This window comes from Lepidothrix coronata, unplaced genomic scaffold (genome assembly GCF_001604755.1).
Source record: "Lepidothrix coronata isolate B3197 unplaced genomic scaffold, Lepidothrix_coronata-1.0 Scaffold49, whole genome shotgun sequence".
Lineage (NCBI taxonomy): Eukaryota > Metazoa > Chordata > Aves > Passeriformes > Pipridae > Lepidothrix > Lepidothrix coronata.
In genome coordinates this window covers 2,395,803-2,422,974 of record NW_016690229.1, presented here as the reverse complement: position 1 = coordinate 2,422,974, position 27,172 = coordinate 2,395,803, and the positions used below count along the sequence as shown (strand labels likewise).

Below are 27,172 nucleotides of genomic sequence, written 5' to 3'. Positions count from 1 at the left end.
TTTTTTTTTTTTTTTTTCAGAAATCTCGACAACAAAACAACTTAGAATGTGTTTCATCTTTTGGATGAGGATTACTCTCTGACACTTGACGTTTCTATCTGTAAGCAGGTAGGAACAAGACCCTTAATCTTGTTTCTCTGCTCTAAATTTTGACACTGGTTTGGTTTCTCAAATGATCTGCTGATAAAAGCCTTCCCAGTAGCTCTTCATTTGCTACAGAATGGCTGAACACTGCCATTAGATTTTTGTCTGTGGAGTAACCACACAGACCAAACCATTTGCTTTTGTTAGTGGATAAAATGCACCTGATGGTGTTTTCTTCCCAAGCTCATACTTGAAAAACCTACGAATTAAAAACAAGATCCCATTTTTGAAACATATCGTGGTGTTTGCATGGTCAGAGAGGTGCGGGGGGGGGGTTGTTTTGGCTTGTTTTTTGTGTAATGAACACTGAATAGATGGTAGTTGCATATGTGTGCATGTAATGCCTGTACTGTACCTTCCTGCTGCCTGAAATTTAATTTTTAAGGCTTACTGCCATTGCCCTGCTGTTAATGTTAGTGTGGGCTCAGGAAGTGCCAGCAGTGCTGATGAGAGCACAGAGCAGGTATTCCAGGTAGATTCATGTTGTATTTACCTCACCTGAAATGCTCCTCTCTGCAGATTTGCTGTTGGCCACTGCTGGAAGAAGGTTGGTGTGTTTGGTGGCTTCTCCTCCCGCCCATGAATAGCAGCAGTTGGTAGCTCAATATTTTCTGTGCACTTTTTCACAGAAATAGATTGCAGAAGGTGTTTTGGATGTGCATTTTGCACATGTTTAGTAGTTGCTAGGGTTTCTGAATCTCACTCTGCATTCCCTTTCCAACTTGGACAAAAATGTTGAGGTGTGAAAATGTCTGATTTTGTATTTCTCTGTTTTATTTATTTCACTGATCTTGTCCTAATCCTTCATGAAATTTCCTAGACGGTTTCGTTATTGATATGTATTGATATGTAACTATGTGGGCCACTTACATACCACAGAACATTGTGCAGTTTGACTTCTCCTGTGGCTCAGAGGCAGTCACTTCCAACACAGAGTGCTATTTCTCCACACAGGTTTCTTCTAAATTTAATTTTTAGCTTAAAGTTATGAAGGTTGAAAATTTTTAGTAGTTACCTAAATTAATCTTTGTCCTCCCTGAAGACACAAACACTTCTTAATTAAATACATAATGGATTCTATTAATTCTGTTTCTTACAAGGAACTGATTGCTGCAGTCTTCTTCCTTTACTCAAAAATGGAACAATCACACAACACCTCAGTCCATTATGGATGTCCTTATCCGTGGCCCATGATCCTGTATGTCAGGATTAAATAAGAGAGAAAATTATTCAGTTTATAAATCCTCTCATAAAACCTGGTACCTTTCTTTTTCTCCCAGTTTTAGAAAATTCAGATTCACTCCATGTTGCTCTCTCCTTCTCATGGTTAATGTTGCTTTATATCTGGGCAGAAGTAATTTGTGCAAGACGCATTGCTTATAGGACAGTGCCTAAAAATACTTCAAAAGGTCATTGCACATCAGACAGAAGGCAGCACTTGTTCCAGCCACTCGCACTGAGAACGACAGGTCTTTGTTAATATTAATTGTGCATATTTTAGACAGTGTATGCTTTAAAAATACATTGCACAAACATGCAGTGATGAGCATTTTGTGAGCCCTGGGACTGGATAACCGGGGTCAGTTCTTCACTGATGATTCGAGCAATAAATGTTTGCTGTTCTTATTAGCTCTGAGGTTTGTGAATTAGAGCCATATTGTGCATCTGCTTCCAGGAAAGTGGGTATATTTTCACGCTCGCCATTTCCAAAAATACAAGCAAAATTAAAAATAGTAAGAGAGACGTATAAAGTACCACGAAGATTCAGAGCTAATCATTTGCACAAACATTCACCATGATTGTGCTTATAATAGTAATGATGTACACAGAACATGGGAAAAAATCTGCTGGGAGAGCAAGGCCAGATTGAGTAAAACTGAAAAGTAGCTCCCAACATGTAACATACACACAGAGTCATCTTTTCTGCCATCCCTTCAAAATCAAAAGCCATGATTCTCTCTTCAGGTGGACATCATCCAGGAATGATGCTTTTACCAAAAAACCCTCTGAGACTTTTTATGTCTCCAGAGGAAAGGCTGCAATATCTGAAAGGCTGTAGGGACAAAGAAACCCTGACACCTGGACACCATTCCCATCAAGGCCACCTCACTCGAGCTCGCTCAGTTTGTTCTGTAATTTATCTTTAATAAGAAAATGTTGAAAAGATCTGAATCTGGCTGTGCATCAAAGGCACTGAAGCTGTGCAGGTACACCATTGTTTATAATGTGACAGTGTTGTGTGGCAATTTACAACCCAAATTTATGTTGCTATTGACTATGGCCTTTTTTTTTTGAAAACTGGTGCATAAGTTTGTTTACAATGGTAATTATTTACAGGTTTAGAAGCAAAAAAGAATGCTGGAAGAATGAAACGTGGTGAAAGCGAACACGTCACAAGTCTGGAAGGTGATGCTGTGTAAGTAAAGCCATTTCAGAACTTCTTCAAATGCAAAGTTTGTGAAGATGAGCATTAATTCTCTTTTGGAAGAAAGAATGAGGTAGAACAGATCGGGTAGTTGCCAAGAAAATGGTTTGAAAGAAAGTAATGTGCACATGTTGACATTTCCTGCTTTTACATAATGTTTTTAAAAAACAACTTACGAAATAGCCTTCAGTGGAATAATTGTGTTCATTAGTGGGGTAGGAAGACAAGCATTTCCAGCACCTCAGAAAGGCAGTCTTGCACTGTACCTCTCTTCTGTCACATTTGACCACCCCAACACATGCCTTTATTTTGTTTTTGAGAAAGCAAGATGCCATGACATGAACAAAAACTGAGCAGCATCTTTTACCTGCCGTGTGTGCAAACTGTTCCACCTGAGGGGTTAAATGTGAGGAGAACTTTGTCCACCTTCCCGTGGCTGCCCACTTGAGGTAGAAAATCATGGGCTCTGACTGCCCGGGGCACAGCTTTCATTTCTCTCTTCCTCTGAGCACGGTTACAATTTATTGGCTCATCCCCCACTCTCCCTCCCTGAGAATCAAATCCACGAAGCAGGTTTTGGAGGGGAGGGTGTTGGTGGGTTGAAGGCTAAGGAATATCTTCCTCCCTGGTCCCTCCATGCAGTCCCTGCCCTGTGTGCTGGATGTCTTCTACCTCTCTGCTGCCGGGAGATTCCCTGGAGATTCCCTGTGAGAACCCAGTTTTCCTCCCTGATCACAATACACCCCACCCCACCTCAAGCATCCTGTAGCTCTGCAAATAATGTTCTGCTGCCTTGTTTTCAAGTACCATTTGAACATATGCTGTGTGTGGAGATGCTGATGGACAGCAACATCTGCTGCTCCCAGCCAGCGCCTACACTCTTATTTGGGCTGTAATTACCTCGTTGGCTGCGAGCTGTGCCCTGTGTTTGCCCACTATCTGTTCCTGTCAGGTCTCTGTCTTCTACAAACTGCCCATTATGTAGCGATGATAATTAAATCTCCCCTCTGCCAGGCAGGTCTGAGCAGTGCACGAAGGGCCCTCCTTGTCCGTGCAGCTGCCAAAGAAGCTGCAGTTTGTAATGATGCCGTAATCACCTGCCGGCTCCACAATGCCCGGCACCACCTATTTGTTTCCAACAAGCTTTTTTAGCAGCTGTCAGATGCTAACGGCTTTCAGCTGCTGACAACCTGTGTCCCGTGCAAAGCCGGGGACATATCATGGGAGAGTGCATAAATATTCATGTGGGACTAACAAAACCAAAAGTGCAAGCGTGGTTATCAGAGCTCCCCTGTGAATATATTGTAGCTGGCCCTGTTGTGGTGGTTCTAGTGTGATGAATGCAGGGTAAATGTTTGAAAGTAATGTCCTTTTTACACTTGTGAGAAAAAAAAAGTGGGATTGCAGGGGCACGTGGGTAAGAGCAGGATTTGTGCCCTGCACGATGCAGTTCTTGGTGGGGCATTGCTGTCTGTCGTGGGTGATGTGCTGAAAATTGTTATTGAAAGAAAGGAGTTGCTGTGTTTGCTCACATGTCTCTTCTGAACCTGCCTATGAAGATTTGAAAGTTTCTCACCGGGTCTGTTCTAGATACTTAAGGAACACAAACCCCCACAGACTGAGCTCAGTGCTTTAGTTTTAAAAATAATTAAGTAATTCCGAGACTAGGAATGTATCTGATTTGGTCAAAACTTGATAATTTCCCACCTCTCAGCACCCTGAAGCCTCAAAGCTTTGACATCAGAATAGAAAAACTGTGAGTCAGTTTTTTTAGACAGACTGTTTTACAAATTAATGCTGTCAACGTGTCTGCATGGGATTATTTTTATTTTGTTGGTAACATGCTTTTACTTTTCTCGGCAGTTTCTGGATAGCTCTGCTGAGAGGAGATGTTCAGATTAAAGTGCAAGATGGGGATGATGAAAATTCTGGGACAGCAGTCAGTGGACAAGGATGAGGGTCCTCTTGAAACTCTTCCTTTGGAGGTCCCTGTAAGTTATGTCAGAGGCCAGTGAGACCCATTTGCTCACGTTTCTCTGCCATATCAGTAACTTGCAGTAACATCCCAAACGTGAAAAGTGTTTTTAATTGGCCTTCTGTAAAAGAAATTGATTTTGGGGAGACTAATAAGGTGTCTTTATATATCCCTTACTTCTTCTGCCCAGAATGAAGTTTACCATTAAAATTCCCTAAAAGGTTTTAGGATTGCATGAAAAGTGCAGAGCTGGGCAGGGATTGAATCCTGCAAACTGTTGAAATGCAACTGATTCTGCTTATGAGAACTTCAGTGGGAAAAATTCCCACTGTGATTTGACTGTGGTCTGATTCTCATTTGCACTGACTCTCCTATATCCTGCTGGAAATGGGTAGGATTCAATCTTGAGGGAGGATGACCATATAAGAAATGGTTTTTGGGTATGTGGAAACAAGACAGACTCCATTAAGGCATTCTCTTACCTTCATCTAAATCTGAAAATAATCATAAATTGGTAATGGTACCTTAATTACCTTGAATAATTATTCATGTATCTTGTGTGTGTCTGTATTTGTTTGGGGAAGCAGTCTTGTGAAAATGAAGTTAATTCAGTGTCTCAGATAAAGGATATTTGTTAGAAATTGTTGTCATAATAGTTACACAAAAGGATTCAAATATTCTCTAGCTTAGTATGAATAAAATATTAAAAGATACAGGTGTTGTTCATGAACCATCAAAGAGTTTTCCACTGCCACTGTGTTTTATTAAAATGAAAAGAAGAAGAGAAAAGAAAAAAAGCCCTGTGCTAATCCTTTCCTTTGTTGCTTAAGGGACGTTTCAGTATAAAGTAGCAATTTCCATATCATTTGAATAGCAGTTGCAACCCACTGATGTTTAAAGTAAAATGTGCAACTACTGTAATCAGCAAAACAGATGCAAATGTGTTGTCTGTCTCCCAAGTGTAGCTCCCTGCTTGCTGTCTCCGTTAGATTTAGAGTGGAAAACATGATCAGATAATGGAAAACATGGAAGCTATTCTTTTATCTCTTTCATAGCAGTAGTTTGTTCAAAAGCAAGTTGGCTGGATGCAGCACCGAGTGAGAGTCCCGCAGCAGCACCCCCAACCCCCTGCTCAGGAGCTGCAGGAGATGCCAGCGGTGCTTTGGAGGTGGGAAAGGGACCCACCACCCTCTTCACTAACCCAGCCCCTGCCCCTGGGGACAGGAATGGCCTTTTGGCTCTGTTTAAGCCCAGTGGCATCCCAGTGCAAGTCTCTGCACATTTTTGTAAGTAAGCAATAACAGAAATAAATGACATTTAGCATTTAGATCCCAGACCAGTGGTTTTGGTTGTGCTGGGTACAGTATAGCAGGCTAGATAAAACCCCGCTGAGCTCCCTGAGTTCTGCCATCCCAGGCTTTAGGTGGCTGGAACTGTTCCTCAGAGGACTTTTAAACTCTAAAAATAACCTGTAATGGTATGAGGAAAGAGTTTACTTTATCCTTCGCATTTCCAAATTTAACAATGAACACATGTCGATGGTGCCTTTCTGTGCTTGGTGTATCTGAGCTGCTGGCACAGGGACTAGAGCCAGCAAGGGATTTCCATCAGAATGACTTCTGAGTGAAACTGCCCTTCTTGGAAAAGGGAAACCTTCTCAACAAAAGGCTTGATGAAGCCTCCCAAACAGGTTGTCGATGTGATGAGAAACCTGTTTTGCTTCCTTGAGAACACTTTCCTGGAGAAAGACTCGTTTATGGGGGTTTTTTTTAAATTAGTATTTTTCCTAATCAGGAGGCATCTTACAGAAAAGGATTTCCATCTTGTGGTCAGCTGTGGTAATAAAACACTCCTGCTGGACTTTTTTTTTATAGCAAAACAAAATGGTTTTAATAAAAAATAATGGAAATCTCTTGTAGTTCCTTGTGAAGGTAAATGTTGGAGACTTCACAAAGTCTGTTTGCATTTGCACAGAAGGTAAAACTATTTTAGGATTAGCCACCTTCAGAAGGTCATCTTTGGAACGAAAAAGTATTAGAAAAGGTGTAATACAAGCTATTCATGACAGAATATTCAATTTTGACAGATTACACAGCGTGTGGACCTCAGGAGCCACACACAGGAGCCCAGAGAGAATTACTTGTAACCTTAGTGAACGAGAGGCAATTACTCCTGAACTCCTGGGAAAACTTCTGTCCAGAGCCAAATATTGTTGCTTGGATTGTTTGCTATTCCAGGATGACTCTTAGGCTCAGTACAACGTCATCATAACTTCATGCAGATATTTGTTGTTCAGGACGAGTCTTGAAACTCATGCTCTAATCTCGAAATAGTAAAATGCTGCAGGGTTAAGTGGTGGAGTTCACTGGAAAATCTGCCCACTTCAGTGGGAAAGATTTTTTAATATATTAAAAACAAAACAGATTTGGAAAGGTCATTTTAAATATTAAGAACTGTGGCTGAAGGGCAGGGCTGTGTGCTGCAGAAGTTTTGGCATTCAGGATCTCGTGTAGGTGCTCTGTAAATGACCTCTCTTGTACAAGCCCACAAGGACAGGTGGGGCCGTTAAAAGGGATAATTAAATTCTTATATTTAATTATCTTTCTTGTCCAGTTGTGCACTGAGATGCCCCCACTGATTGCACTGATTCTGACTTCAGCAAGAGCTGGACCAGCCCTGAATATTTATAAGGAGAGTTAAATAAGATCTCAGATCAAATTCTTAGAGATACATGTAAGAACTTTGTGAGTCTTTTTTATTTTGAGGGCTTGTAACTAAAGGAGATGTTCAGTGTGTTCCTTAGTGGGTGCCAAAAAGCTTATTTTCAGAAGTGTCTGAATCTCAGGGAAAGTCAATGACTGCTATATTTAATCTGAAGTCTATGCAAGTGCTGCTGAAATCAAGCTATGTGCTTTTTGTAATAATGATATGAAAAAATAGAGCATTTATATGAAAACTCAGGAACCATGCATGTAACTTACATGCCAGGGTAATGTAGATTTAAAAAAAACAGTTCAACAACATGTCTGAAGTTGTGCTGCAAATATTACTGTAAGGAAAATAGAAATTAAGAAAATATTTGTGAACTCTTTGCAGTATTTGGTAAATAGTTTCCAGAAAAACTGACATCTGAACTTTGTACACAGGCCTTGTTCTGTTGGTAACTACAGCCAGTGGAAGTTTTTGCCATGGTCTCTACTGAAACAGGATCCAATTCTTTTTTTTTTCTTCTTATGTGGAGATATAAATCTTAGACCTTAATTACACTGAAGAAGGAAAATACTTTGTCTTTTTATGTAAAAAAAAAAAAAAGTCATCTAACTATTAAAAAGCATTAAACAATACTTGAGGAAAGGCTTCCTTAAATCAAACAAATCTCTCATTTTGCTTTTAGGCCTTCCTGGAGGGTGCTGTGTTTATACTATTTACTTTAAGTGTGAGAACTTTGTGTCAGATCAAACCATTAGCAACTCTCCGGGCAGCAAATGGCAAAACACAGCTCGGGGCCCCTCTGGAGAAATGCAGTTTCCACACTTTCACGTTTCACCACAGGATGCAAGTGGTGAGGAGAAATCAGAGAGGAGAGAGGCAGATAACTCAGCACCGAGGGGAGCAGCTGAGCCCTCCCAGGGTGGCTGTTGGGCAGCCCTGGCAATGCCATGCTGGGCTCTTGGAGCATCCCTGGCCACCCCAGAAACGATGTGTGATGGGGGTTCTGCACCCAGCAGAATTCTGGCTCAGTCTCCAGGGTCTCTTTCCAAGTTTGGACTATTCTGTAAACTGCAATATGTACATGGATGGGCATTTCTTCTTGCAAAGTTTTGGGAGCTCAGGCATTGTCCCTTGCCTGTGATAAAGCTGGATTGAAAGGCTTTGAGCTTGCTGGTGAAGATGCTGGTTGAGAGATGAACAACTTCTTTCTTAAATTTACTGGATTGTTTCCTTTGCTTCGGACTACTGACTAATTACATCCTTTGAAAAATGTTTCATTTATCTAGTTCTTTGGGCCCAGTGCGCTGTCTGTCAACGAAGAAGTGTTTTATTTGTATTAAATTGCATTGACAAACATCCCTTTTCTAGTGTGGAGGTGAGGTTTGTGCACATGCTTGTGTTTTCATTTCATATATAAGCTCTCGTGTCATCCTGACAACAGTGGGTGGGCACCCTCCTCCCTGCTTCTGCTGTTTCTAGCCTTGGAATGGACTATTTTGTGCAAGTTTTGGTTCCCACATCCTCAGCTCTTCAAACTGTGAGGCAGAAAGTAAGTATGAGTGTTTTGGAGAGAGCTGGCTGACCAAATGGCCCGTTGTTTTTTTCCTTTTATTACCAGTTGCTAAGAAATGTGTGAAGGAAGCTGTCAAGCACACTTTTATGGGATTACTTTCCATATAAATGGCTGCCAGGATCACCGAAGTGTGGCCTCAGAGGAGAGAGGTAGCAGCTCCCAAGGTCAGGAACCGCAGGGAGGTGTCCCGGGCAGGGACTGGCAGTGACTTTCAGATAGACAGGGAGACACTCCTGATGTGGCTCCCCTGGGCGTGCTCTGTGCCAGGACACATCATGGAGAGTTTTTCTTGCCTTAGAAGGGGCTGTTCTGGCTGCTGTGTTTGGTTCTCCTTGGAAGTGGGAAGTGCCATGTTTTGCAATCCCAGCACACAGTGGAAATGAGGGGTCTGGATAAGGGATGGAGTTCACGGTGCCTGAGAGCAGAGCTTTCATCCATCTGAAACGTTGGTAGTTTCTATGTCCAAAATATTGTGATTTTTTTCCATTGACTTTCATTTTTCTGCAGTCCCTTATCCATGGGCAAGCACTGTGGCACCAGGCTGCAGCTTTCAACAGCAGCATCACTAGTTTATTAGCTTGTGGCCTTAGGCAAACCTGAAATCATTAACAGCCCATTTGTTGGGCTAATGACTCTTTTTTACTAGATGTATAATTTAATATATGGTTACTTTCATGCCTAATTATGCTCTTCAAAGCTTCTTTTGAAGGAATTTATTTTTCTGCATGCGTGTATTGAGAGGGTTGGGAGCTGGCTGGCTTTTCTTGCATGCTGCCCTGTGTTAAAATCTAGATAGTTTATGTAAAAAGATTTTAATTTAGATATGGGAATTTCCCCCGTTGCTCATTCTTTCAATATTTTTATCTTTGAGTGCTTGAAAAATAAATAGTGGTGAATTACCAACAGGTTTTAAATGGCATCATTTCATGTCCTATTGTAGCTTGGTACATTGTTTTGGACAAGACGTAAACCCAAAGTCCTGATCAATAGGGCCATTGTGGCAGCAGCTTCCAAATGAATGTGAGCCTTGATCTCAGTGTCCTGGCCGTGTTCCAGCCTGGTTCACATTTTACTCAACAGCAAGTCCCACTTCTGTTCCCGTTAACCTCAGTGGGAACAGAGGCAGACCACTGTAAAGTGCTGCTAATCCCACGTGCCATTTGCATGCAGCGCCTGTAAAGCATTCTGGGATCAGTTTGGGAAAAAAGGCTATGCATGTAAGATGGTTTTCATTGGCATCCCAAATCCGGTGCCATATCAGTGAAAGAAGGTTATGACTTTGTCCATCGGGATAATTTTTTTTTTTTTTTTGGGGGGGGCTAGGCAGCTGATTGGGAAGAATAATAAAGATGAATTTGATTTGCTTTCTGTGAGCTCTAGTGTCCCCTTCATGGAGATTAAAAATTTCCCGGTGCTGTTTTCAGCTCCACAGAGCAAGCAAAAGCTAATCTCCTGCTTGGATATCCTCACACCACTGCGATCCACTAATAGGATCGCCATACAGTTTTGACTTAACAGGCACTGGGAGAGGATAATCCTGTTTATTCGGTCATCCAAAACACTGATGATCTGAGATAATCAGTGGGCTGAGAGCAGGGGAGGAGGAGGGACCTGCGAGGTTTGCTTTGCTGTGTGGTTTGTCTGGTCAGATGCTTCGTGCCAGGGAATGGCTCAATCTCATTACTGCAGCCCAGACGGAGCATGGGAGGGTACCAAAAACCTCCTCCCAACACCAGCCCTGGAGAGCCAGCCTGATAAAACAAGAGCCTTAGCAGTGTCTGGTCCAAATGTTTTGCTCAACAGTTTTAAATTATTCTTTCTGTGACTGATTTAATATAGAAATACTCAGACGAGTGTCCGAGCGGCCACGTGAGGCACTTTGTACAAAACACTTTGGCTACCAGGTGGCAGAGGCTGGGTGTAAATGGATCAGCTCCCAGTGCTCACTCACATTTGGAACCTTACACAAAGCCAGTCCTTGGATCCAATCTTGCTAAAAGTAAAACCAGTTCCATATTTGCCAGACATGAGACACTGCTTTGAATATTTGTGAGTGGCCACTGGATCTCTGGGAATGTAGGAGCACGTGCTGCAAAGCCCTTTCCAAGAAATATAATCTGTAAGAAACTTTCCCCAGTGATTTAGAGATATGCCTTGAAACTGGGCTGTACAGAATCTGTTAGAGGGCATGTTAGTGAGCTTTCAAATTACTTTCTTTTTTTTGCTCTTGTAATCACTAAAGCTTTCACACTTCATATTATAACCCATTAGGTTATTGCCTCAGGTTTCTGTGAAAAGCCCCATCTTCAACTTGATCTCAGTCAATGTGCATTTTGTAGATAGACTGACTTTGAAGCCTCATTTTATGATCTCTGAGCTGTCATAGTCCAGATGACAGGTTTATAGCTTGGGAAGCCAGTAGCAATAGCTGAGCTCACTAGTCTTTATAAGTAATGCACTGTCACTAGGTGCAGCTCCTCACCATGGTGACACTGCAAATATTGAGCACAAAATGATTCATGGGACCCAATACAATGCTTACTTTAATTAATATTTTACAAGATAACTAGCTTTGTTTAACTTTCCAGATGGGAGTGGATTGGGGAGATCCAAAGGACGGAATGTTGCTATGTAAAATTTATGGGCACTCATATTTGTGTGCTTGTTTTTAAAATTAAATTAAGGAAATATTATTTGTTTTCTTCTCTCTCTGCTGGGTCCTGCAAGGGTCTGGGGGATTTTCTGTGTGTCAGTGTTAAATGATGAGCTCTGAAAAGCAATGTTCTTGCTCTCCTGCCTTGCTCCCTCCCTTTGTATTCCCATGCAGTCAGTGTTGCAGGGCTGTGTCCTTCCTGCGAGTGCTTTGGGATACCATGTGCAGAGAGCACAGTGCTGTGGCCCAGCCCTGGCTGGAGGGGCACAGCATCACTGGCTCTGCTCCAGGTGACCAGTGGTGCATCCTGACCATCAGACCCCTCAGACTCAAGGTTTAGCCATATTTCCCTGAGGAAATTACATGTTTTGGGTAAGTAACGCGGGATTCTTTACCAAGGTTGGCAGGAAGTAAAGGAGTATGGCAGTTGCAGGCCTTTGGGGCAATACAGGAAATTATTAATTAGGAAATTAGCCCCAGTGGTATGCTATGATGAGCTTATTCCAAATTTCCATGCACCTTAACTGGAATTCATTGCACCTAAAGATCAATATATAGACCAGGAAAAGAGTTTTACTTGACAGAGGATGATGCATCAGCCCATCTATTTAGGTGGTGGTCACATCATCCATAGAAGTGGTCAAATCCAGGGTCTTCCCTTTGGATATGTCCTAACAATCTGAGATATCAGTTCACATTCACAGCCATGACCTCTCACAGCAGTGTCACAATGACCAACATGGGGGAGTACAAACCACTGAAGAAAAACTGTTTCTCAGTGCTGAGGTTTATCTGTAAATTCCCCTACTACAACTAAGATTTCCTTTTGTAGTTTTTAGAACTGTAACTGTAAATAAGCCAACATTATTGGATCTTTTAAACTCACGAGCATTCTTCTACAAGCAGAAAAAGTGGCCCATCATTACTCCTGTTTGTCACAGGGCTCCAAGAAATGCCCATTAGTGTGTGTCCAACCCCTTTATATAAAACTGAGAGCAATGAAGTCACTGACAGCGCTTTTATTTGTCTGTATTGAGTCCTGAATAGATGGCAGAGAAAAAAAATCCTGCATTAATAAAAGAATAAATTCCTCTTCACGTTAACATAAAATACTTCTAGGATGATGAAAAGATTTGGGTTCACTCCAGTGTGGTTTTCCCCGTGTGGTTGGTTTTTGCATTTCTTTCAACTTGCTCTTTGTAATCCATTTCCAGTTGGGCTTTTTTATTTTCCAAGTCTGACATATAGCGTGATGTTACAAATTCTGGCCTGTGGAAGCTTGAGGAATATTTATTTGTTTAGGCAAAATATCTTTCCTTCCGAGTCTATTTTAAATGCCATAGAAATGTTTTCTTACTCCTTTTGTTTGTCGTTGTTGGTTATTAGAAACCTCTGCTCAAGGTCACCAGTGACACAACCATCCTTTGCAGGAGGCATTTCCAGGGATTTTGCGTGGATGGCTTCAGGAAGTCAGGAGGGGATGATAGAGAGGAGAGGAAGATCAAGGGATAAGAACTTTTTCTACAGTATTTGAAAGCTTTCTTTTTCTTTGCAATATGTAGTAGAAGAAGTAACCATGAGGCAGGAGTTGAAAGCTGAAGCTGTGAAACACAAGCCTGGCCCAGTCTGATGTCAGGGGACAACCTCTGGTGAGCTTTGTTTCTTTCTCTGTCCTTGTGGTTGGGAATATGCCATGATTTAAAGCTGCTGTAGCATTAACTGCCCCATTACACACAGCAGAAAGCTGAGGGACCGACCTCATCTGCTAGAACAAGTGTTTTAATGCTGTCCAAAGTTCAAATCAATCAAAAGGTCAAGCTTGTTTAAGACAGTGAGCGATAAGGGGGGTGGGGGGTGGGATGTCTCGGGAAGCTCATTCCTAGTTGTTGGAATTAAGCCAGCCTGGCTGCAGGAAAATCTCCAAATAGCAAGAACCCTGGAGAACAGTGACAGCTGGGAAACTGTGGGCTGAACCTCCCCTTGCTGGAGCCAGAAGATTCCCATCAAATACAACAGAAGAAGAATAGACCCTGGGAGGGATGGAGGGAGGGATGGGAGGGAAGAGGGAACTCACACCTTGCTCAGTTGAGACTGGACCTTTTTCCCACACCATCAAAGGCAGAGTTTTGCCCTCTCAGTGTTTTCTTCTGTGCAAGGATAACATGGAAAACTTTCTGTGGAAAACTCTCCTTCTGGTTTTGTGAGGAGCTGCTCAGCACTTTGGAAAACTCCTTCCCATAGTTTGTAATGGCTGCTTTTTCAAGGGTCTAATGGCTTTATTTAAAACAAACCAAAATAAATTAAAAAAAAGGCAAGAGGGGCTGAGGACTTCTTAGAGTATGTTCCTGCCATTTGAGTTGTATGATGGGGGGCATTAGTGGGGAACCCATTAGCCTCCGTGGCACATGGCCATGCTTTCATAAGCTTGCAAGACAGGATTTTTTCTATATACTTTTTTGTGTGTGCATGTCAAAGAAAGCATTCTCCAAGGGCCAACTACAGAAAAAAATCCCTGGTCTTTTTGGCAGAATTCCCTGGTACTTACACAGCCAGGATTTTCTGTGCTCCAGCTCTGGTGTGTGACCCATGCTCTCAACACATCCAGGACCAAATGAGGATCTTTTGACTCAGGGCTGAATCTGACCATTTTTCTTCTATGGAAAAGATGTAAATAATTCTAGGGATGGGTGAAGAAAGGTGATATTTGGAATAAGGAAAGGTGATCCAGGCTACTGGCCTGGCCCTAAGAGGAAGGATGGGTTGAAGACCAAGCCATAGACCTGCTGTATCACAGGACCACTATTGCTTATAGGTTTGATGGGAAGCAACAGAAAGACCCCCAGACCTGGAGGGAGGCTACACAGAAGCTTGGGGGCTGTGCTGGTGGATGAACAGCCACTCATTTGTGTTACCACATTGCTCATATCCAGCTGAAAGTAAATGGTAACTGAAAGCACCATGGTTCCCTCTGTGCTCTGTTCTGCAGGAGCACTAACACAGTGCACTAACATAGTGCAGGCAGAGGGTGTTTTGGCTATCCTGGGCCTGTTGCTGTTGATGTTGGTCTTCTCAGCAGCGAGCAATACAGTGGCTACAGGTTTACCAATCCAGTGGCCACTGCACACCCCAAAAGAATTGGCATGGAATTAAGAAATAGAGGGTGTCCCTTGGGAAGGCAGGAGGCATCATAAGCCTGGGATGCAGCTGAAGAGCTGGCAAAAGTTCCCTCAGTCCAGCTCCAGACTGCTCAGCCCATGAGGGCACCTGCCTATCTGGTCCCTCCAGGCACCAAGTCAGGCCTGTGCTGCTTTCACTCACCTGCAACTTCACCACTGGCAGAACCAGCAACGTTGCAACAGAGAATGTGGATTTTTCTGAGCTCTGATTCATGACACCAGATGTGCCTGTGCTTTTTTTCAAGCTCATTTGAATGTATGCAATGGACATCTAGCTTTGAAAAATCATCGTTTGCCAGATGTCTTTTAAAATCATCAGTTACCAGATGTCTTTTAAATTGTAAACCTCTGTAGTCAGAGGTTAAAACTGTGTCAAAACAGGCACTGATAAGAATTCATATTACATTTAAAATGTACTATGATTTCCTCCAGCTCTTTCCCCTGAGAAGTTCTTGCATGGAAATTTTATGGCTCGCAAAAGATTTGCCACCCACCCATTGCTATAGATTCAGTGATAAATGCTTTTAATAATTAACAGTGGCAGGGGGCCTCTGTCTCATGGATATCTCACCTCTCAGACAGCAGAAATAAGGCCTGTTGAACAGGAAGAGTCCTGAGGGCTGCACAGTGGTGGAGGGTTCCTCTAGCTGTACAGTTTGGGTCCCAGTGCAGATCTTCTACGACTGGAGTTATTTGTGAGTAGGATTTTGTCCTGCACCAAGTTTGGAGCTCAAGGCAGCCAGAGGAGCAGGGATGCTTGAAGAATTCCTAAGGTAAAAGAGGTCTGGGGGCAGTTTGGGGCTGGAAAGAGGCTGTGCCAGTCACAAGGACAAACAGGTTAGGCTGTGAGTTTCCTTCCTAATCCGACTCTCCAGAGTCTCATCCAGCCTCTGTGCTGGCTGCCAAAAGCTCATACTGAGCCGCTATTTTGGGATACAGCAACACCAAGTGTTACTTCAGAGATGTTTGGAGAGAGATTTAATAAAATCAACTAATAAGGTTTGACGTGCTGAAGATTAGAATGAGCCATTCTGAGCATCTGTGCTGACCTTGGGGGTGGGAGGCTCAGGGGAGTCAGGGGGTGGGAGGCTCAGGGGAGTCATGTGTGTCGAGGGCATGGATGCCCTCCTGGGATGGCTGGTGGGACAGGACTGCAAACTGCCTTGGGATGTCACCTTCTGCTTTTGTTTTGATGGTTTAGGTTGGGGTTTTTTTTGCCTTTTTTGTAATAGAACCAGCCCAGACTAGAATCACGAGATTGGTGTTTATTACTTTCCAAATAATCTATACTCTGGTTTTAGTGCTGACACCGTATGAAGGGCTGTGTCACCGCTGCACTCATGTTTCCATGTGACACCAGAGATTACTGTTTTTTCCCATTTCATAACTAATAAGTGAAGTGAGTTTGATAGCCTTGGTTCCCATGTCACAGATAGGCTCAGTTAGCAGCAAATTCTTGTCAGGAGAAGAGAGTTACAGCTCAAGCTTAAAATGTGCTAGCGTCCAGTGCAAAGCTTTAAATTCTTGACCAAAGTTAGATTAGGCCAGCTGAAAGTGTGACGTTTGAAATACACTATCTATTTATCTTTTCCTTCTGACCAAAAATACCTAGAGTGCAAGTATGTGTCTTTGCATCCAAGCAGAGAACAGTTGAGCTCCTCTAGAGAAAAGTATAAACACAGAACTTTAAATATTCTGTTTGTTAAAATCTGTGCAACTGTCCCTCTCCCTACATGTGTATATATTATCTATATTAAAAAAATTGTATGTATATACAGATCATTAAAGAAAAAAGAATGATTAGTTTTCAAGGTATAGGAAGCTTATTTAAGTGGCAGTAAGAAAAAATTGTTAGCTCTCCCCCAGTAGTCATTAATAGCTCCGAGCTCCAGCCTGAGTACAGATGGAGCTTTGATATGATCACAGTTTTGCAGTGAGTATGTGCTGCATATCGGGCTGCTAATCCCGGGGTGGAAATCACCTCCTCCTAACACCTGGTGCTGGGACCTGACACAACTGATTTCAGCTACAGCTTATGCAGCCTCATGGGCTGGATTTGGGCAGCTCAGAAAGCACTGGGCACTCTCTGCCTGGTGCTGTGTGCTGATGTCCTCCCATAAAACCTCCCCTCTGGAGCTGCTGTCCCAGGCTGCCCTCCTGGGCCACTTTCAGCCTGAACATTCATTCAAGCCCCTTTTCTCTGTGCTGGATGGGTGCAGGGTTTGTGTTTAAACAATGGTTTTAGTTATGTTTTCCAGCAGGATGAGCTGTCCCACCTCCCAGCTTGGGTGAGGGAGGAACAGTGTGTGAAATACAGCAGCTTCTGAGGTCAGATGAGGAGCAAGTGCCTGTGGAGTAGGGAGCCCTGGGCCCTTTGGCTACAGCTCTGGGCATCTTCAGGGAATGCTGTTTCCAGAGCCTCCCTGGCTGCCTGGGGCTTGGCAGGGAGCATAAGTGCCATAAAAACTGGATGTAGAGTCCGGATGGTTTTGGCCTCTTTGCTAATTTTCAACAATCAGATCTTGTTATTTAAGAGTTTTCTAGAAGCTGAATGGAAGACTGGAGGGGGTTTTGGAGGGGCTTTTTTGGTAATAGTTTGCTAAATTTATGGTTTAGATCTGAAGGGACCCTTAGCCTGACCTCTGGTATATAACAGGGAGTATTGAATTTCCTACACTTAACTCCCACAGTCTATCCAAGAATTGCCTAATCACAGTGCTTTCCTAGGAAAGCAAACACTTAAATGCACTCATTTCAGCATGGTAGAAATGCTTGTTATTCCTGATAGTTAGAATGAACAGGGATTTTCAAGAAGGCTCTTGGATAATCTCCTGACCAAGGCTTTCCCTGCCTTCCCCTTGATCCCATCCCTCTCCCCATACTGCACCCCCCGTGCTGCTTGTCTCCTTTCCTGGTTGTGCTGAAGGTTATAGAGATATTAAATAAGCTTGAGGGGCAGAGGAAGAAGAGGTATCCATTTTGGGAATTAGGAAGGGGCAGACATGTAACCCAGCTCAGCAGCAATGGGGTTAATCTGACTGTGCCCCACATTTGGGTGGGAATTTTTGAACTCAAACCAGGTATTTATTATTCCACATAGATGTTTGCAATGACATATGAGCCATCACTGCTGTTCCTTTGCCTTGCAATGGCACCGTGACAGAAACCCTGCAGGACCAGGCACTGCACCAGTGCAGAACAAAAAGCTTTCCCTACCCCAAAGAAGTCTGAGACTCACAAGGTAATTACTTATCTTTGTCCATTAATTTTCCTTTTTTTTTTTTTAAGTACCCAGATAATATTGTTTCTCTCCCAGCCTCAAAGTACAGTGACAAATAAATGATTTCAAGTATCCTCCTGAGATAGGGATGTTGCCAGCAGGCACTGATCCACCTGTGGTGATGGAAGGTTGAGGGATTCATGGGGGAATGACAGACCTGGAAAGCTGCAGCATGGCTTTTCTAAAATGACACAGCCAAAGATATTCTAGAGATTATATCCTCCAAAAACTCGGTGGTCAAGGGCTTAATGACTTAAATAGCGGTCAAATGTCTGCTTGTTATCAATCACCTGTTGCCAGTTGAACTGCATTAATGAGGGTTTCTTGATAAAAGCTGCCTTATCATCCGGAACTGAGATACCCAGCCTAATGTGCTCCAGCAAGGCTTGAGGAAATGCTCCTCTTAGTAGCAAAGCAGACGATGTGTCGCTTTCCTGAATTAGCCTGAGTCAAATGGATGGTCAGGCCCTCCAGAAAGAAGCAATTTCTTTCACCGCTTGTGTTACAGGAGTGCTTTATCCTTGTGTCAGAAAGCATTCTGGCTGTCTTGCAAGAGTTTAGAGTCCAACCAAACACACCTTGGTGGCCATTTGCAGTGGCCAGGGTTGAAGGTCACAGGGCAGGGTCACCGTGCCCTGAGGGGATGGCACAGGGTTTCACTGTACATCCCCCCGCCATAACCACTTACCTCCTTGGAGAAAATGGGTTGGAAATGGTATTTAACATTGTCGATGACAATTTTTCCAGATTTATTACCTGTTTTTTGTTCACTGTTTGGCTGCCTGCTCCCCTTCCATCTGCCAGCCCTGTAATCCACCTCCTCTTATCTCAGCACAGTTCGCTCCACCTCTTGCTCATTTTTGTTTTATTGCCCAGCTAATCTCATTCTCCTGCTTTTCCTGACACTGCTCCCCTCTCCCCATCTGTGGAGATTAAATCACTTCTCCTTTTGTTTGATGCCGCTCAGCATTCCCCATTTCACTCAGGCTTTGGGATACTTCCAGGCACTTTTGCTGTTGTTGCACACATCCATTTTCCTGGCACAAAAAGGCCCATCAGCATCTGATGGAAGCGTTACTGAGTCCTCGTTTCAACCAGTTCTCAGAGATGTCCTGAATGGGAAATGGAGCTGAGCTCAGTCTGCACAGTGAAGCAGAGGCAGGTGTGTGTGTGTCAGGATCTCCAGGAGCATCCACAGGGTGCTCAGGGCAGCTCTAGAGTGGTGACAGAGCCTGGCATCTGAATATTAGCCAAGAAAACTCGAGATCAAAGGCGTGGGGTAAAAAATCTCCAAGCTACCAAAATGTGAACTTTTGGAAGTGGTTTTCAATATTGTTGGTAATGTATCAGTGTAGTCAACCATCATCCCTATTTACATCTAGTGGCTTGTCAGTGTTCATGGCCCCAACAGTGTCATTCTAGTTACTGCTGAGAGTTGCCGGGGGTTTTAGGCTCAAGGCTGAAGCCAGTCTCCCTGTTCAAGGGTGTTAAGTGCATCCTGGTTTGGGGCACAACTGCAGCTGTGGGGGAGGACGGTGGATTTTCATGCCCTGTGTTTCTGGCACCCTTCCACCTTCCTGCAGAGAGAACAGTGCTGGAGACTCCCCTACCAGTATTTCCTCCTCCTGTGTGACTGTGCAAGTCCACTGACTGCACTGCTGCTCGTGTTGGCTCAGAACTGGAGCCAGCAGAGCCTTTAACCCCCTGGCAAACCCTGGACAATTTCAAAATGCCTTGCAGGGACCACATGCACTGACAGGACTCCTCACAGCTGTCAGTCGCTGTTCCTCCTCACTGTGAGCACCCCAGAGTGTTTGCTGCCAGAACAAACCCTAAAGTCTTCAAATAACCCCCCTTTGAGTACATGGGAGATGCTTCCCTTAGCAAGGACAGCTGCTGTTTGGCCCTAATCATTGAGTTTAAATGTTTTTTTTATTCTGTTTGGGTTGTATCTTGCCTTAATCTCCACTTGCAATGCTAACCATGATCCATTTGCTATATGTCCCCTCACTACTTTTATCTACCAACGTGTTTTAAATAGGTTTAAAGAGTACAGGAGCTAAAAAAAAAAAAAAAAAAAAAAATCAGGCAGCTTCAGATGAAAGCCAGCAGCAGGCCTTTAAAAATAGAGTGGCAGCCCTGCACGAGGTGCCGAGTAAGTGGGTGCACGGGAGGGGAGCGGAGCGGCTGCAGAGGCTCTGTTTAAACAGGAGGTAAATAAGTGGCTGGGGGAGCTGCAGTTCATCTTGTTCCCTTACGTGTTGCCCAGATAATGCAACATATCTTCAGGCAGGCTGGTTCTAAAAATGGACACAGCTCTTGGGTTTCACTGGGTGACGCTCGGGCTGCGCTGTCCTACAGCCTGTGGGAGCAGTGAAATGGCATTTAGTGTTTCAAAAGCAGCAGCAGTGCTCAGGTCTTGTCACTGGTACTTTATGAAGACTTCTATAATGAGGAATGTGTGACTTTATACCATGGTGCCTAATGCAGAAGCAGCTGCCTGTAAATCCCTGGGGTCAGGCAATGTTTTGTTAAAATTCCCCTTCCTGCTGTGGTTGACCTGTGAAAACAGCAATCATCTGACAGTGACAGCAGCACTTAATTAGTAATTCAGGATTAAAGTGTTCTGTCCAATGAGTAATTTCACAGAAGCAGAGTTTAGAATTGGAGCTGGTTTAATATAACAAAACTATTGTCATGAAAGCCTCCTTGGCATTTTAATGGTGTTTTTCTTTGGTCTAAATATACATGAGAAGTTGAGAGGATGTTTAAATCTGAGCAGGGGATAAAAGGGACCAAGAGAAAGACTCAAAGGTCTTGTCCAAACTCCACACAGTTGTGTGAGCCACTGGCTTCCCTAGGACAGGGCATCATCCCAGGGAGCTGCACTATTCACCATTCCTCTCGCTGCTCCAGGAGTGTTAGTGTCTTTATCTTCCTTCTCACCCTCCTCTCTCCTGCCACAGCTCAGCTGTGCAAAGGATGAGTATTTGTTAACCTCCAGTGGCTGCAGTAATGGTCAACTGGCCCTTCTGTGCTACCAAAGAGACTGTGTTTGGGTTGGGCACATGCTGCTCACTGACGTGGAGAATTCTCCATTTCTTTCTAATGAGACTTCTCAGGCTGTCACTGTTCAGCAAATTCAGGAGAGAAAGGGCAGCAGGGCCCCTTGACCAAACCATGGCAAGCATGTTCTGTAGAAGGCAGCAGAGACTGCAGCCTTCCCTGTGGGAATAAAGTGATCCTCTGTTGAGTGAAGTGTTGCCTACAAGGTTAATTAGCTGTAGAAAATGAGCTCGAATACTTAGGAGCAATGAATCATAATGAATCGTTATGTTTGAGGAGTGACAAATTAAATTCATGCATATTTTGAACTACTTGTTTTAGTCAGAATGGAAAATAGTGCTATGCTTTTTTCTGTTGTTCTACCTTCACGTTGAGATGTCAGGAAGCAAATCAACATGGCCAGAGTTTGTAAAGTCTGGCAGTGTTTGATTGCACAATGTTTAATCTCTCTCCTGAGTCTTTGAGCTGGGCTAGGAGCAGGGGCTTCTCTGGAATAAGTACATTTGCCTCCACCTTCAGTAGATGGGATTTTGACCTGAAGAAACCCAAAACTTCTCCTAAGCTAAAGAGAAAGTATTGTCCTAATCCTGTGAGTGTTAGTGTCCTATGGCAGCTCTGATTGAGGTGTAGCAATCTCATATAGGAAAGCAGGTTGAATTACAGCCCCATCTCCCAGACCAAGGTGAGTCAAGGGACCTATTTGTAGCAAGATTCATCAGATCCTTCAGCTCCTGCTGTTCCCAGAAGAATCTCTGGAGTTTTTCTGTGGAATTAGATCCAGCAACATAACAAGCTAAGGGGCAGACAGGCATTGTAACCTTTGAAATACCTGGAAAGTAAGGATAAGCAAGCTACTCCTACCTGGAAGATAACTTCTGGAATCTCAATGTAAGATGAAGGACACTGTGAAAAAAGAGGATCTTGATAAGAAGAATTTGTTCTTAGCCCCCTTCAAGGATCATAACATATCCCTGGGTGAGCTGAAGCCTGACACAAGCTGCTGTGCTTTGGGGTATTCTTGGTGTGGTCCCAAGGCTCAGCTGGTTCAAGGCTGGAGGAGCTGTGAGCAGGGGGAGGATTTGAATTCACAGCCTCTCTTTTAAATAGATCAGTGGTTCCAGGAGGGCAAGTGATACCGCTGCAGTGATTAAGTTCTTTGCTGGATTGATGCCTCTGGAAGTGTTTGGAGAGATTTGACAGATCTTTCAGTCTGTTGAAGGTTTCCATGGTGTTGGCCCAGCCATGACTGTGTGAGGCAAACTGTTTGTGTCACCCCTGGGAGAAGGCATCTTTCTCACTCACAGAACAAAGACCTCTTGGGTGTTCAAAGACAAAAGGTACCAACTGACATTTAGTTCTGCTACTAATTATATGTCAAAAACTAATACAAGTTAAGACTAAATTAGTACACTTCTCCAGATGTTTTCACAGTTGCCCTGCCTGCAGCACTGTGGGTTATGTTCTGAGTTGTTAGGTACTCAAACTGGTCCTTCTCATCTCCGCTGATGTGGTTGCTCCTGGCATGATCAGGTGCAAACTCCCACTTATTAAGTGCTATGAAGGAATCATTCTGACACAAAGTGGAAAATTCTCCTTGGGGTTCAGAGCTCTTGCAAGAGGCAGCCAGTGAGGTGGCTGCTTATAGAGCTGACCCCATGCTTCAAGATGTGTATTCATATATAATATCTGTGAAAGCAGCTATTCTTGCTCTTGCCAAACTCCTCAGAAGACCCATAAAATGATGTTAGTTGTAAGCCACAAGCTGGCTCTTATCTTTGAATTGTTTTTCTCTGACAATTTTAAGAAGAGCTCAGCATGTTCTCAGTAGGAGCTGATGGATGCTGAGCACTTCTGAAATCCTGCCAACTTCATTTAGGTTCCTAAATGGGAACTGAGTGCTTTTGAACATATGATCCTAAGGGTGCATTTCATAACACTATAGCTCTGTCCATATCATTTCTTTCCTCTCTCACTGTCCCCAGAATGCTCCCAGCAGCAGCAATAACACCAGGAGCACTGGGCTAGTCAAGGCTTGAGTGATGCCTCAGTTATGATGTCAGCTCAAGCCACACTGAACAGAATTAAATGACAGCAGTTAAAAGGTGCCTGTCTGCATCCAGTCTGCAGTAAGGTCACCATCATCACTGCCAGCATTATGGATATATTTGAGATAGCTGTGGTAGATTTTATATATATGTATGTATATGAAAACAAAAATCTAGTGCAAATTCTGCCTTGTTTTTCAGAGTATTTCATCCCCTGTTTCAGGCCACGTGCACTCTACTCGACAATGCTCTGACTCTCAATTTCGGGATTCAAATTTTCTCCTAAGTAGGTTCGTGGGGCAGATATAATAAATATTTTTTAGTGTTTGTGGAGCAGGGTAGGAGGGCAGACAAGCCTTTATCTGAAGCTTTTCCAGCAGAGTTAATGCATGGACAGCATCTGTTTTGGTCCTGTGAGGCTGACATCCTCTCCCAGCAGACTTGGCAGTGAGCAGAAGAACCACATGTCAAAAAATCTGGGGGGCCCATGCGCTGTGGACAAAAGTATGGCAAAGAATTTAAACATCAGTGAGTGGAGTGATGCTGGAGGGCTGGCTGAAAGCGATTAGCACAGTGCTCTGGAATGTGGCGTTTCAATAGCCGCTCCAGAAGGATCTGCAGCCCCATTGACTTCTGCAGCGTCAGGAAAGAGCCCTCACACTCCAGCTTTTGCCAGTGTGAATGGGAACGTGCAGGGCTGTGTGTGCAATCACAGAGCTCCCTGCTCTGGCTCTGCACACCCTGCCCTGTGTCCTGCTGATGGGGAGTTTCCTTTGCTCCACGGGAATCCGATGCCCCAGTGACTCAGGTGGCTCTGGGTCCTCCTGCGTTGCCAGAATCCCCCCTTGTCAAATCTGCATCAGTATCAGCTCTAGCTTTGCTGTTTGCCTACCCTGGGCCAAAGCACCAAAGGCCACCTGTGGCCATGATCCAGCTGTTGTCAGCTGTGCAGTCAGGTGGTGGGTGGTGTGGAGTTTGGGTGTTTTGTTGCCACGTGTGTCAGTGTGGGGCCTGGGTGTTTTGTTTCCACTGCTGCTGCGTTTTGGCCTCTTTGGGAATGCACCAAGTGGGACTAAGAATGTGTCTTTGTTCACATTCACTTGTTTAATTTTTTTTCTTTACATTTTCCTCCCCCCCCCCTTCTGATTTCTAGGTAGATAATCAAAGTGTGAAATAAATTAAAAATAAAGCTGGGTAGAAGGCCTGGCTGGTGAGAGCACATACATTTTTAGTTGAGGTGGGAGAAGAACGCGCTCATTCAAGCCCTCATGGAGGGCAGGGAATTCCCTGGCTTTTGTCTAAATATGGCATGAGAGAGCGGAGCACAGGCAGTGCAATGCTTCACTGAGTATTGTTTAAAAGGGAGCTTGGCAGTGGCCAGCAAGTAGGATTCTTGTGAAAACATGGCACAAGGAGTTGTTTGACAGATTCTGACATAGCAAAGTCTTTACAAGGGGCAAAAAAAAAAGAAGGAAAAGAGAGAAACTGCAGAGTACATGAAGCCAAAAGCATAGTCTCTGCCTAGAAGATTGCAGAATAAAAGGCACTTAGCACTGAGTCACACCCTGCAAGCTCTGTGGGTCTGATTCTCTCAGTGATCGATTGCACTGAGTTAAAATCCTCTCCTAAATGATTGCCTGTTGTCAGTCATCCAGAAGAGGGGATGAAGAGGAGTGAGAGCTGGGGAGGAGACTGCCATGGCTTGCACCCACTCACCAGAGTCTCTATCTCAGACTTGCCTGGTTGGATGGACCCATTCTCTGCCATCCCATGTTTCCCCCTGCGGGTAAATGACGTTTCACTAGCAGGTTTTTGGATGCAGCACTCAGTCCCAAGCAATCCCGTGGTTTGTGTAGGTGTCTCCCTTTTGCAAAGCTTATGCTGAGTTGTGGCTTTGAATATCTATTGCAGCAGTGAGCAATGATTCCTGCCTGGAAGAAAACCCCTCTCCCACTGCCTCTGCCACGTCTGGAGACATTGCGAGTCCCTCAGAGCAAAGAGGCCTTTACACATCTCAGCAATGGAGAATTTTGCCTCCAGAATTCCAAGTCTGCTCTTGAAATTTGGCCATTATGTGTGTTTTGAGAGAGGGAAAACTTATCTAGGATTCAGTGCATTTATGGAGGTCTCAGATGGAGACACTTCACTCGGTAACTCTGCTACTGACACCAGCTACTGAACAGACTGTGTAGCTCATACAGAGGAGGTCTTGGCTCAGGCTTCCCCATTTAAAGTGGAGCATTCACCTTGAATGCAACATCCATGCTCAATCACAGCTGGAGCTTCCTCACATCGAAGATAAGACACTCTTCCTCTGGTTGGTGGTTTGGATGGTGTCCTGCAATGTAAACTAGAATGATAGGAGTAGTCTGTAATTAGCACATAACCTCAGGCAGTTTTGTTCCTGAAATGCAAGGCCTAAGTTGTTCTGCTGCAATAGCATTGGTTTAGTGAGTCCATTAACTGCTCTGCATCATGTTAGTGAAAGCTGTTCCCTAAGAGCTGCAAAGGTATGGAATAGGAACCAGGAGTCTCTGATCCAGTCCTGCAGGCATCTTCCAGTGAAACCAAAGGGAAGCCCATCATATGTGTTGCCCGTGAGATGCACCCCATGGCAAAGCAACGAAGCCCAAGAGTTTCTGGATGATCTTAGCAAAGCTCGGGGGAGAGCAAAGGCATGGGAGCACTCCTGTACCCTTTTGAACATTTCAGTTGATGTTGTTAATTGTAGTGGAGCTGCTGCAAATATTTTGGAAAGCAAATATTTGATGTCCCCTTCCAGCAGAAAATAAGTCGAAGGACCAACCTGCTGCCACTCACTTGGTCATTGCAACAAAACCGGGGCTGAGAATCAATAGCAACGATGTTGAGCTTTTGTGGTCACCTCCTCTCCAAACAAGGGCTGTGATGTGAGAGCAAACAACACCTGCTTGGAGGAACTGGGCACAGGCTGAAAGGGACCTGGTGGGCAGAGGCTGTTTGTGCAGCACTGGGCTCTGGGGTGGGGCTGCTGGCAGAGGCAGGAGGAAGATGATATCTCCATTAGCCCGTGCTAATGCCAGAGGCAGAAATGGGCGAGCTCCTGCCTTCCCTGTGCCCTGGCTGGTGAGTGATGGACAACGACTCCGCCGTGCCTGCCAGGAGGAAAGCCCTGGAGTGGGACTGCCATCCAGCCAGTCCTGCTCTTGCCTGGGGTGTGAGTCACATCAGAGGACAAATCGAAGGGTTTTCACAAGGAGAAAATTGGGCAGCTCCTTGTGTGGCAGAGGCAGCAGATCTGTCCCCACTCACATCTCTGCCCAAGTATGAATTCTCTAAGGAAGACCAATATCACTTTGCCCTAACTGGAAAGCAGGGGAGATGGCACGTACTTCACATGCTCTGGCTGGGCCCAGATACCCAATGTGCAAGTGATCTGCTTTTGGGTGCTGCTTTTTTTCTTAATCTTATTTTTTTTGTTGTTTTTAGCCTTCTAAAAACAAACTTCGGATTCATCAACTGGAAGTGATCTCATCACATTACAGATTCGCTTTCCTGGGAAACTGAACTTCTGGTATAATCATGGGAAAGTCTCACCTTCCCTTTTTTATTTTCTTTTAACTGAGTTTCTATTGAAATTAGCTTGGCAGACCAACACCTCAGAACGAAAGACACAAAAGAAAACCCTTTGTTGCTACTATTTTTTTTTAATCTTTTTATTTTCTTACCAATCTCATGATTTTGGAGATAGCAAGTGATATTTGGATATTTAAAGACACATATTCAAATCTGTAGGGTAGGCAGGGTCCTAAATAATACATTTTACCAACAGTCTGTTTATCCCACCGCTGGCAAAAAAATAGAGGCAAACCCTAATAATTAATTACTGCTCTTTGAACTGCAACATTTTTGTTCACTCCTACCCTTTTTCTAGCTTTTATAAATGCTCTGCACAACTGGAAGGTGGCTCAGCAAAGCCAGTGCAGTATCTCTGTAGCCAAGCAAGGACAGACTTGGCTCCTCTTCAAAGGGAGCTTTTATCGAGTGTTTAGTGTGATGTGACAAAGCAGGGAAGTCTGCCATGGATGCAATGCTTCCAAATCCCCACCTTCTACCTTGATTGAACTTGAGAACAATTATCCCT

The 27,172-nt window shown here is 43.9% G+C and overlaps 1 protein-coding gene across 25 annotated transcripts in view; it reads left to right on the top strand.

Annotated features, from left to right (window-relative positions):
- The window catches only part of CTCFL (CCCTC-binding factor like), a 64,548-nt gene that overhangs the window by 31,846 nt on the left and 5,530 nt on the right, over nt 1–27,172 (top strand). For 10 of the 25 annotated variants that reach the window (XR_001874880.1, XR_001874878.1, XR_001874876.1 and 7 more), the window contains 9 exons: nt 21–108; nt 2,482–2,560; nt 4,433–4,560; nt 5,603–5,830; nt 6,631–8,106; nt 11,657–11,854; nt 13,045–13,131; nt 17,759–17,899; nt 24,697–26,602. The gene's annotated coding sequence lies outside the window, so the exon portion shown is untranslated. Of the gene's footprint in view, nt 1–20; nt 109–2,109; nt 2,352–2,481; nt 2,561–4,432; nt 4,561–5,599; nt 5,831–6,630; nt 8,107–11,656; nt 11,855–13,044; nt 13,132–17,758; nt 17,900–24,696; nt 26,603–27,172 lie in introns of all 25 variants that reach the window. The other 15 variants (XR_001874858.1, XR_001874862.1, XR_001874867.1 and 12 more) reach the window with 15 other exon arrangements.